Genomic DNA, 13,032 nt, shown 5'->3' on the forward strand with positions numbered 1-13,032 from the left:
CTATAAAGAACACTCGGGAGTGGAGCTAACTCGGTTACAAATTCTGTGCAGAACTCGATACAGTCTCCGTCGGACCGGAGGGCCTAATTAATGTCGGGGATCGAAGCCACTCCTCGTAATGCCGCGGGGAAGTCACTGGCTGTAATATGCCGGCACAGTATGCGGCACAGTAGGCATTTAGGTGGTTCGGCCCGGCTGTCTGTCAGTGAAGGGCGAGTCACCGAAACCGGAAACGCTTCGGCACGTGACGTACTCTACGTTCGTGGCACCGTTACAGGCTCCCTTTGGCTCTTATAAATACCGGGCGACCAGTCTCCCAATTGACCGGTCAGTGTCTGCCGCAGTGTGGGTCTCCGCTCCACTGTCTGTAACCGAGAGACCGGACCGGCCGCTTACCGCCCAGCTGCGTCACCTGGCACCGCGGCGGTGCCCACTGCCCGAGCACGCGCGTGTCGGTAGGTCTCGACAACGCCGTGGCGAGTTAGACGTAGCTGCAGGCACCAGAGTAATCCGGGCCGACCCGACAGGAATAAGAGTTCGCAGTACACTCCGTGAGGGAAATAAAGTTTTTGGCGACGACTGGCCGGTTTTGACTCGACCCGATCTCCTGCCCCACCGGAGGCCACCCGTACCCGTCGTATTATCGACACCGAGAGTAACGTCTGTCGCGTCACTCATTTTGGCGGTGGTACGGCACTTAAATGACGGTAGGAGCATTTCTCGATTTTCCTTTGCGAAGGAGTATTTTGACGCAGAATCCTCACACGTGAGGTTTTGTTTTGTTACTTTCTCTTTAACTTTTGTGTCTCGTCCACTGGTGTCGGGACACCGATTTTTGATCCACCGACAACCTCGACACGTGATAAAACCTCCCGTTATTTTGGGACCGATTCTGTGCCAATATTTTACTTTTGCGGCTACCGAAGGCTTCGCGCTTTGCCCCTGTGGCTGTGGAACGAGTGTCAGTTAACATTTGCCCGTCCGAGAATTTATCCTTCCGTCAGATGCTATTCGTCTAGACCTTAATTTAACTGTACTCTGTGTGCAGTCACATTCACTTTATCTGTACGCATCTCGTTACATTAATCGTCGATCGTCAGTTAAATTGAAGTGATTTTGTTTCTGGTCATAGTGTTTCATATTGCACACCACCTCGGGAGTTAAAAAAATTCTACTGTCGAAGAGGTGTGCAGATTGGTGGCTCCACAGTAAACTGCCGGACTTCGGATCCGAAGGTCTCGGGTTTGCTCCGTAGTCATTTGTAAGATTTTTATCAGTAATTTGTCACATTTTTCACCTCTGGCTTTGTCGAAACTGAGGGATTGCACAGTGCTTTGTTCTGCACCGAATTGTAGGTCCCGATTTGTAAAAACTGTCTAGACGAGTCAATTTAGAGGTGGGAGCGAGGTGAGGCCGTACCTCGTGTGGCGGGATCACACCCGGCAGATGAACGTAGCACTGTCTGCTGTTTGAAATTACCCTCTGGCTGACGGGAGCTTTATCTCTCAGTAGGTGAGGCTTGTGAGGAATTTGTGGTGGCTTTTTAAATTCTTATATTCTTGCTGTGTATTGCACAGTAGTGAACTAAAAAGTTACCACAAAGTTCGAAGCCTTTCCTTCTTTTGCAGGCCAGTGGTGCATTTGGGAAAATTGTATTAAATCACATTTGGGTTTGCCACACTTTGTGTTGTCCAAATGTTACCAGACCAGTAACAGTTGTGAATACATTTACTTGCACGGTGTAGTAAACACCTCGCATTTCATTTTTGTATCTGTTACCGCAATTCCCAGGACCACACTGTCTTATTTCCTGCGACGTTTGACTGTAGGTGGATCGATGCCACCTTTATATTCAGTCGTTTAGATGCCGAGACCTTAATGTCGGACACTGAAGGGTCCGTTTCCCTTTGTATACGGAATACGGAACTCGATTCTAGCAGCATTTAATTCTAGCACAGTTTAATGGGTGCTGTTGTTGACACAACTGTAGTCACAGTGTAGGTGTAATATAGAGCAACTATTTTCGAATAATTTTTGGAAATTTGAGTAATGTTGGCTTACGTAAATTTATCTGTTGCAGGCTACCTCACGTCACAGTCATCTGAGTATCGGTAGTACGGAGTGCCGGCTATAATAGCAGAGCCAGAGAGCGCAGTGTGACACCACCGAATACCAGATTTGTGAAAGGTACATAATTTTTCAGTTAATGAGTTTGATTGAAGCAATGAACTCAATTACATACAGAATTTAGTCAGTATAGGTCATTTTGCTACCTGCTGTATTCCAGTCAAAACTGTAGCGCTGTTTAGTCATTTGCTCTGACTGAATATTTAAATGGTACTGTTGTTGTTGTCTTCAGTCCTGAGACTGGTTTGATGCAGCTCTCCATGCTACTCTATCCTGTGCAAGCTTCTTCATCTCCCAGTACCTACTGCAGCCTACATCCTTCTGAATCTGCTGAGTGTATTCATCTCTTGGTCTCCCTCTACGATTTTTACCCTCCACGCTGCCCTCCAATGCTAAATTTGTAATCCCTTCATGCCTCAGAACATGTCCCACCAACCGGTCCCTTCTTCCTCTCAAGTTGTGCCACAAACTCCTCTTCTCCCCAATCCTATTCAGTACCTCCTCATTAGTTATGTGATCTACCCATCTAATCTTCAGCATTCTTCTGTAGCACCACATTTCAAAAGCTTCTATTCTCTTCTTGTCCAACTATTTATCGTCCACGTTTCACTTCCATACATGGCTACACTCCATACAAAGACTTTCAGAAAAGACTTCCTGACACTTAAATCTATACTCGATGTAAACAAATTTCTCTTCTTGAGAAACGCTTTCCTTGCCATTGCCAGTCTACATTTTATATCCTCTCTACTTCGACCATCATCAGTTATTTTGCTCCCTAAATAGCAAAACTCCTTTACTACTTTAAGTGTCTCATTTCCTAATCTAATACTCTCAACATCACCCGACTTAATTCGACTACATTCCATTATCCTCGTTTTGCTTTTGTTGATGTTCATCTTATACCCTCCTTTCAAGACACTATCCCTTCCGTTCAACTGCTCTTCCGAGTCCTTTGCTGTCTCTGACACAATTACAATGTCATCGGCGAACCTGAAAGTTTTTATTTCTTCTCCATGGATTTTAATACCTACTCCGAATTTTTCTTTTGTTTCCTTTACTGCCTGCTCAATATACTGATTGAATAACATCGGGGATAGGCTACAACCCTGTCTCACTCCCTTCCCAACCGCTGCTTCCCTTTCATGCCCCTCGACTCTTATAACTGCCATCTGGTTTCTGTACAAATTGTAAATAGCCCTTTTGCTCTCTGTATTTTATCCCTGCCATCTTTAGAATTTGAAAGAGAGTATTCCAGTCAACATTGTCAAAAGCTTTCTCTAAGTCTACAAATGCTAGAAATGTAGGTTTGCCTTTCCTTAATATATTTTCTAAGATAAGTCGTAGGGTCAGTATTGCCCCACGTGTTCCAACATTTCTGCGAATTCCAAACCGATCTTCCCCGAGGTCGGCTTCTATCGGTTTTTCCATTCGTCTGTAATGAATTTGCGTTAGTATTTTGCAGCTGTGACTTATTAAACTGATAGTTCGGTAATTTTCACATCTGTCAACACCTGCTTTCTTTGGGATTGGAATTATTATATTCTTCTTGAAGAGTGAGGGTATTTTGCCTGTTTCATACATCTTGCTCACCAGATGGTAGAGTTTTGTCATGACAGGCTCCCCCAAGGCCGTCAGTAGTTCTAATGGAATGTTGTCTACTCCCGGGGCCTTGTTTCGACTCAGGTCTTTCAGTGCTCTGTCAAACTCTTCACGCAGTATCGTATCTCCCGTTTCATCTTCATCTACATCCTCTTCCATTTCCATAATATTGTCCTCAAGTACATCGCCCTTGTATAAACCCTCTATATACTCCTTCCACCTTTCTGCATTCCCTTCTTTGCTTAGAACTGGGTTGCCATCTGAGCTCTTGATATTCATACAAGTGGTTCTCTTCTCTCCAAAGGTCTCTTTAATTTTCCTGTAGGCAGTATCTATCTTACCCCTAGTGAGATAAGCCTCTACATCCTTACATTTGTACTCTAGCCATCCCTGCTTAGCCATTTTGCACTTCCTGTCGATCTCATTTTTGAGACGTTTGTATTCCTTTTTGCCTGCTTCATTTACTGCATTTTTATATTTTCTCCTTTCATCAATTAAATTCAATATTTCTTCTGTTACCCAAGGATTTCTATTAGACCTCGTCTTTTTACCTACTTGATCGTCTGCTGCCTTCACTACTTCATCCCTCAGAGCTACCCATTCTTCTTCTACTGTATTTCCTTCCCCCATTCCTGTCAATTGTTTCTTTGTGCTCTCCCCGAAACTCTGTACAACCTCTGGTCCTTTCAGTTTATCCAGGGCCCATCTCCTTAAATTCCCACCTTTTTGCAGTTTCTTCAGTTTTATCTACAGTTCATACCCAGTAGATTGTGGTCAGTCCACATCTGCCCCTGGAAATGTCTTACAATTTAAAACCTGGTTCCTAAATCTCTGTCTTACCATTATATAATCTATCTGATACCTACTAGTATCCCCAGGGTAGTCCGACAAAAATGTGTTTTGGTATAATCCCACTTTTACATCTCCAAAATTAGCATTTTTTATTTGTTTACAACATTCTTTATAAGGTTCTTCAAATTTTTGTGCCTAATGTTAATGAGCTCCTGCCTTTGTGTCCATCCACTCGGATTCCCCCCCATTTACACTTAATGAAACAGTGTTTGCGTGGAATGGAAAACTGGTCGATTTGCACAGGTGGCACTGACTTGCGAGCACTACTTGCAAACATTACTCGGTGAACTTCGATTTCTGGAGTCTGTAGTTTTGAACCAGTAGAAGTCACAGCAAGCTGTGCATTTAGTGCTTTGTCTCCTAATGCTGCCAACCTGGGAATAACTGTACTACGTACGTGTGCCCTCGGAATGTTTCGCGTCGGCACGTCCGAGTAAAATCTTCTCGGTTTTCGAGCAGCGTCAATTTGAATAAAACTTTCGAATTTTCGATGGCCATTTCTGTAGTAGCCAGCAGTGAAACTACTGACTGTCCGGGCTGGCGCAGCTTTCCACTTATACAGCCACTATTGCCGCCTCTGGCACCACTCGGAGAAGAGCAAAGTAACCCGTGTGCAGGTCACGATCGGGCAGCTCGTAGCAGCTCTGGTCCGCTGCAGGATCGAGTGGCATCGAGGTCTGGCACCGCGTTTGATCTCTGTCGAAATTGTTACTGTTTGTTGTTGTAATCTCGGCCTCCTCTTTTATTACGGAATTCCAGTATGTTGACCCTCGAGCTGAGACTGTCATGTTTTCAGACAGTGTATGGTCTCTCTCTCTCTCTCTCTCTCTCTCTCTCTCTCTCTCTCTCTCTCTCTCCCTCTCTCTCTGTTTTTTTTTTTTTAAAGGCAGTGCTTAGCAATGGCCGACTCGTCGAGCTTCCTTTTGTTTAATATGTCACTTGTGCTCGGTACAATGCACTGCAACTGTATAAATTCTCTGATCTATATAGATGCGGCCGCATTCACTGTGTACACCCGGCATGCGCAAAGCTGTGTCGCCTTTAACAGGGCGCAGCACATCTCGTGTCTCAGGGGTGGTCCAGAGCACGGGTGTCAGTCGGTGCCTCTGCAGCGCGTGTCCAGACTCGCTGCCGGCTGCCCCACTGATTCGTGAGGTGTCCTTCTGCGATGGCAACTGAAAGTGTCTGCAATATCTCTCTTGCTGTAACCGTTCTCTCTGAACACGTGTCTCGAGTGCAGTAATTCGGACGTCGTCAGAAGTAACTTTTGCTCTGTGTATTAACATGTTAGAGACCACTTACTCGTGTACAAAGTGGTGCAAACTGTCGACATTTGGGTATCGATCGGCGCACGTCGGTTTCCTGTACACTGAACGATCGAGACGGTCTCCTGCCACCTGTCGGACTAAAACGTCCGGGAACGGTAGCCGGCCACAGTTTTCAATCTCGATGATAAATTTGATTTGGGATGGAAACTGTTTATGTTATACTGCTGCAGCAACTTTTCACCGTGTGACCGTATCGGGAAGGAGTTGTAGACGTACCCCAGGAAGTGTAGACGGATGTGAGCCGTCAAGTTCAGAGCTTGCTCCTCAAAGTGCTCCACGAAGAAATTTTCGATTGCCAGAGACAGTGGTGAACCCGCCGCTGTGCCGTCGGTCGTTTCGTAACGTTCCTTACAGTACGAGAAGTACGTCGTCGTCAGAATGTGCCGGTACAATTTGTCGATTCCAGGTGGAAACTGTTAGGTCGAAAGGTCCAGTGTGTCTCGTACTTTCATCCTCGTAAAAAGTGACACTGTGTCCAGACTAACCATTACGGCTTTTTGATTATTTCCATTTTCTCGAGTGTTTCGGCAAATGTCTGCGAGTTTCCAACAGTGTTCACGACATCCCAGTTTTGGCAGTAATAATCCTACAAGATGTATTGCCTGTTTGTAGGTGCGGGAACTAATTGCACTAACAGTGAGCATAAGAGGGATATTTTCCTTACACATCTTCAGCAATCTGTAAAGCCCGAGAGTTTTGGTGGCACGAGGCATTAATGTCTTCACCACGTCATTTATTAACTTCCCCGTCTTCCTGGCGACGACCTGTGTGACGTCGTGACTGAGCTTCCGGTACGCGTCATTCTGTAACGTGTGTAGCACCTTTAAGTGGTAGTCTCGAGTGTTCGAAACCACAGCGAGCGTAAGCCACGTCATTCGTCCCAGCTAATATTTGATTTCGCTTAGCTTTTGCCAGTGTACAGCCGGCGGTCAGTCTGACGTCCTCAGCTGCGTCGTGTGAGAGGTGCCGAGTGCATCGCTCTATTCCACTAATAATATCGAAAATTGGCACGTGTCACGGGACCGGTGAAAATTTGAGTCCTCTATCGATGCTGCCGAGGAGTCGTCGTCCGGTTCTCGGTCGGAGAGATTGACGACTGTTCTGTGGGACTTACCATTCTCCGCATCACTTCTGTGAGTTAAGGGATCAAAGTGGCACGAATCTGGCACCGTTCTGCTGCCGCGGCTACTCCCACCCACTACCGATCGAACGGTGACTAGGTCGGTGACAAAAATTGACGGCAGTCGAGTAGGTTTCTGCCATAGAGATAGAGTTCGTACCTTGTCCGCTGTACGCTATTCAAAATTCTCTCTACTGCAGCGGTTCAGATGTGATCCTCAACTACAGCAAAGTGAAGAGTTACCTCCTCGTCCCAGCGGCATTGCAAAAATGCTAAACAACTCGGCAGACGCGATTTCTTTTTCTGCCGTTTTTTCGGCAGTCTCGCACGGCACTTTACGTCTCCTCGCCGTAGAGGAAAGACGTGTGTCCTCAGAGGCTTTCGCACCGGCCGGTTCTCAGTTTTCGAGCCGTGTCGATTCGAACAAAATTCTCGAGTGTCCGACGGCCGTCTCTGCCACTGCCGTCGGGAGTGAAACTGCCGACCGCAGAGCCGACACGATTTTGCTCTGACGTAGCCTCTAGCACCGAGGGCCCTGTCGGAGACGACACGGGTCTCCGCGTGTACGGTGTCCCTCGCGGATGTGGCAGTGTCTGTACGGGTCACACAGTTTGTACAGTCGCAGACAGTTGTACCGGGCGCAAGTGATATATTAAACAAAGTGAAATTGAGGAGCCGGCCGTAGCTGAGCGTCGCCCGGAAAATGGACTCGAAACAGTATTCGAGAGAACGAGAGTTCTCGGCTCGGGAGTCGACGTTTCGGAATTCCGTTACAGAGGAAGTGGCCACGATCCGAACGGACGGCGACAGTTTCAGCAGAGACCGGGAGTACACACTCGGTAGGGCGGGGGGGGGGGGACTTTAAATGTCGACGAGAGCAGAGGCAGACTGTCGGCACTCGTAGTGATCTGGGAGCGGCAGTTTCCGGCGCGGCGCCACGGGACGTAAGTCGACCCCACGGCGGGCCGGCGCCGCCGGCCCTCTCCGATCGGTGCCAGGTCGTAATTGTGGCTGTAGGAGTGGAAAACGGTGCCGGCCTCGACAGTCGATAGTTTTACTCCTGACGACAGTGGCAGAGGTGACCACTGAGAAGCTCGAGAATTTTATTAGATTTGACGTCGCTCGAAAACTGAGACTATTATATTCTGTACTACGTGTCGCGTCGTGTTTCGCCAATAATCTCAGCCGACAGTGTGTCGTGTCGGGCCGGACTTGGGTCCGAACGGTAGGAAAGTTGGCAGCAGTACGTGAGAGCACAGTCGAGCATTCTCCGGATGACGGACAACTCAGTTTTGGACTGTCGACGCACGCGACGCCTCTTTTGTCAAATGTACAAACTACACTTCGAACGAAAGAACGAGACGATTGACGCCGGAGCGCGGTCGGGCACGGGAGGGGGCTGTGTCGGTTTGCCGGCAGGTGCGCGCGTCGTGGCTGTAGCGGTTACGGCTGTGCAGTTCGTTACCGAATGTGTTCTCTTGCTGCCTTCGATGGGCAGTATCGAATTTGCGTTAAGAGATCGTAATATCCTCGTGACTTGGCGAATGCATTCCTGCGTGTAAATTGATACTGTGTTTGTATTATTTGTTTATCTCGACAAAAGTCACTATCTTTCACAATAATCGGAATTAATCCCATTCGGTTGTCGTATTCGATGAAAGGGCTGCTAAACTGGATCTGAATCGTTTGTGTAAATACGATATCTCACATTGTTAAGATAATGTGAACTGCGTAAGTACTTACCGGTCTCTGTAGAGTGCGTGTAGAGCTTCTGCCCAGTCACTTGCAGACCAGTGTGGTGGCAAAAGAAAAACTCTAGTTTTAAATTTCAGTTTAAGAAATTACTTATGCGACAGAACTGCACGAACGTAACACTGTTTGACTGTCGTGCCGATTCCTCGGTCTAGAGAAGCGGCCGGAAGAGTTGGAAACGAGTAAGCAGCCACGTCCCGACAGAAGCCCAGTTCGGTTTTACGGAGAGTACTCTACGGCACCGGCCCCGTACTTAGCCCGCATTTATCGCAAATCTCTCGCCCGGCAAAAAGTCCCGAGCGAATGGAAAGAGGCGCTGGCGATTGTAGCGTATCGGAAGGGTCGAACGACAAACCTGCAAAACTACAGACCGATATCCCCAACTTCAGTTTGCTGCAGAATCCTTCGACATATTCTCACTTCAAATATAATAAACTTTCTGGAGACTGAGAAGCTTATGTCTGCAAATCGGCACAGTTTTAGAAAACATCATTCGTGAAACTCGGCTTGCACTTTTCTCACCCACCAAACTGTGAACTGTGGAAAAGTTTATGAGCAGGAAGAACAGTTGTGTAACATTCGAATACGGCATTAGTAGAATGCAGCTTGACAGTCACTTTGCTTAAATATCTAGGTGTAATTTTGCAAAGCAAAATGAGCACATTAGGTTGATAGTACATAAGACGGATGCTCGACTTCGTTTTGTTTGGAGAATTCTTGGAGACAGCTTATAGAACACTAGTAAACCCATTCTCGAGTACCATCAGAGTGTTCGGGAACCTCACCAGATCGGGTCAGAGGAAGACGTCGAAGCAGTCGGAGGCGTGTCACTAGATTTGTTACCGGTAGATTTGATCACCGCGCAGGTGTTACAGGGAAGCTTTGTGAAGTCCGATGGGAATCCCTAGATAGAGAGTGACGGTCTTTCTGCGAGGCACTGTTGTGCATACTTAGAGAACTGTCATTTGAGGCTGACTGCAGAATCATTCTACTCTGCCAACATTCATTTTGTGTCAGGACCGTGAAGACGAGATGCGTGAATTTAGGGCTCGTACTGAGGCTTTTAGAGTGTCGTTTTTCCCTCGCTCTATTTACCTGCAGATACTTTTGGAGCGGAGCATTTCTTAGTAATGAGATGAGATTTATTCAGTGAATGCAGAACACACCATTATGCCAAAAATCTGAAACAGATAAGCAGAAATGAGAGGAATGACGGCAAAGGGTAAATGCCACTTAGTTCAGGATAACTTTTTCCTCGAGACTGTCATTATCTGACCTCTGGTCCGTGGAAGAGTCACTCGAATTACCTGAGGATACGGTTATGCTCTCAGTGTTACTAGCTTCGCTTCACTTTTGCATCCTTCCTTAACAACTCCCTCTTCTCTGGCGTTAATTGTTTCACTGCTTCCACTAACAGTTTTCAAATTTTTGCCACAGTGAAGCTTTTATCGTTTGTTGCCAAGTAACGTTTAATCTGCGTCCACACCGTTTCGACGGTGTGCAAGTGACAGTCGTACTGCGGAAGCCCAGAATGCTGTGACCGCAGTCTTTAACTGCCTCGTCAGCGATGTGCCGTTGAAACTGACTTATTTTTTGTCACCGTTCCCACGAGTTCTGCTGTACACAAATTGTGTGGAATTTCCAAACTGTCGCATTTGAACTGTTAGACATCGTCAGCTTCTTTTGTCGCTGTGGTCGAGACTTTATCTTTAGTAACTGAATGCTACGGGGCATTACTAATTACGATGAGTTTTCAAATAGCTATCCCTCGAACCACTTCAGAAAATTATTGCATTTCATTCCTTCGTAGTAGTCACTCGTTTTCCTCGATTTGTAAACGAGGAGACAGTTAGGTACGAAACCGGATGCAATTCTGGTTTGCGAGACAATAATTGTTGCACTGTTGCCTATGGGAACAGCAGAACTCACACATACATTATCATCTGTCCTGTCTTTTCTGTCTGAATGACAGACATTTATTCAGGTTTCTTCGAACTGCAGCTTAATGACGTTTCTCAAAACCGACACTGCCACACTACGATGTCACTCTCTCCGTTATAATTTTTGTCCGTCAATTTTTTTGTATAAAAAACGGAGAGCTTTGACGACCGTTACCAGAGAAGTGTCGCCGAATAACTCTGCCTCGTGAGCAGTAACACACAGTTTTGTTATAGTGGAATGCTCTTGTCTTCCATGATATCCGTGTATGTGGTGACGAACGGCAGCTTGTCAAAAAGGGCCGTACTTAACTGCTCGTCGTTCTGTTCGTCCTCCTTTACCAGGTGTTCGCAGTTTGGACGAACCGGCCTCCTCCCATTTGACACGGCATTTTTCCTTCCGAACTCTGATGACAGTATTTTCGTACATCTTCAGAGTGTCTGCAGTTCTTTAGACTGCCTTCATTACGGACGGTAGAGTCGCATCGCCGTCTCCTCCTCCGCCTCCTCGAAATATTCCCGCACTGAGCACGAAGACTCGCACGTCTGACTACGCAAAATGTGAGCAGATAGGTGAATTTCTTGTGTAGTGATTGCACACTTCTACTGGGAGGTTCAGACATTTTGTAGCACAAAATGAACTCGACGCACGGAAAAACGGAGCGCGTGACTACTGTTTACATTACTAGCTGCAAGCGTCGTCCGGTAACAGCTACAGTAGCTGCTACCTGCAGTATAAATAGAAATATTTGAAACAATTGTTCTGCATTTTTTGATTGAAAAATAGAAATTTTAGTGGAATATTATGCTTATTGTAAAAATAAGCATTTTTAATTGTAGGCTAGTACTGTTAGTAAAATGGCTTATGCAGATTTTATAGAATGTACACATAAAAAGTAAAGTCCCCGTTTCTGACTATAATGCTTTTGTACACCAGCCTCTTCAACTGTTTCAAATAGAGAAACCTCTTGCACTTACCAGGCTAGTCTGTGACCTGTATGCCTCATCTACCAGTTTCCATTCAGAATCACAGGAACCAGTCACAGTCGCGCAGTCTTCTTAACCTTCGGTCTAAAGCACTCTCCCCTCTGAGTTATCTGTACTATCCGAGGGTCTCGCTTTCGGCCCTAAACCCGCATTTAATAGTGTCGCTTCGGTGAAGGACCTACTTTCCTTCACACGTAACGTAAACTGGAAGTATCACTTTGCGACCCGACGCCGAAACCTTTCCGACGGCGAGCCCCACGTCGGACACTGCCTCCGACAGTTCGGACCGCGGTCCCGATCGGATCCGTCACCGCTACCTCAGAACCGTCCCTTACGAGCCTTCCGAGAATTCCTCGCGTCCAGAATTGCTTTTCGACCTCCCTCGGGACTCTACAGTTGTGACCCTAACCTGTCCTCTGCAGAACTCCGGGCTTTTCGTTCCCCGAAAGCCGACAACTCCGTTATTCTCCCGGCAGACGAGGGACGCGTCTGCCGTCGAAAACCCGTCCCTGCGGTACAGACTCGCCTACGGTCCCTCCTCGAAACTTCGCGACCCTCACGAGGACTGACACCTCAGTTCGTAGAACTTCTTATCCCGTCCGAACCGCACACTCCTTCCTTTTACCTCCTTTCCGAGATCCACGTACCCAGTCCCGCCGACCGTCTCGTAGTTGCCGGCTCGGAAGCACCCGCCGAACGTATACCTGCCTCTGTCGATCGACACCTTCGACGTATACTACAGACACTCGTCTCCCGCATTAAAGATACCGACCGTTTCCCACACCGTCTGAAAGCCGTGCCTTCCCTACTCCCACTGCTGCCACTCCCTCTGTACATCCGTCGCCCACGTACGTCGTCTGTCTGCTCCAGACCATTTACTCAGTCGGCGCTGACCCGATTTCAAATGTACGGTATCCTTCCTGCTCACCTTAATCGACTTTAAACTTACAGACAACTACTTCAACTTTGAGGGGCAAGCGTACAAACAGATCAGGGGTACAGCAGTGGGTTCCTTCTTATGCCCACCTTTTTGTGGACTGCACGGTGGTGGCTTTCCTGGTATCCGTAAACCTTCAGTACCTGGTTTGATTTAGATATGTAGGTGACGTGTTTGCCCTACGGACTCGAGGTGAGGCAGACCTGTTAAAATTTCTGTAATCTCTAAATATCTTCTCCAAATTGAATTCCACGTGGTCGTATTCCGAATCTCTTGCCACTTTCCTCGATGTCGATCTCGTCCTCGTCGAATTTCAGCTACGCGCTTGTGTCCGCAATGAATGTACTAACAAACGACAGCACTTACATTTTGACGGTTACTGTCCTTTCC

The 13,032-nt window shown here is 47.0% G+C and overlaps 1 protein-coding gene across 3 annotated transcripts in view; it reads left to right on the forward strand.

The window, feature by feature from the left end:
* The window catches only part of LOC126212998 (uncharacterized), a 61,141-nt gene that overhangs the window by 6,495 nt on the left and 41,614 nt on the right, over positions 1-13,032 (forward strand). For 2 of the 3 annotated variants that reach the window (XM_049940545.1, XM_049940544.1), the window contains exon 2: positions 2,081-2,187. The gene's annotated coding sequence lies outside the window, so the exon portion shown is untranslated. The other variant, XM_049940546.1, reaches the window with a different exon arrangement.

The sequence above is a fragment of the Schistocerca nitens genome, chromosome 11 (assembly GCF_023898315.1).
Source record: "Schistocerca nitens isolate TAMUIC-IGC-003100 chromosome 11, iqSchNite1.1, whole genome shotgun sequence".
Lineage (NCBI taxonomy): Eukaryota > Metazoa > Arthropoda > Insecta > Orthoptera > Acrididae > Schistocerca > Schistocerca nitens.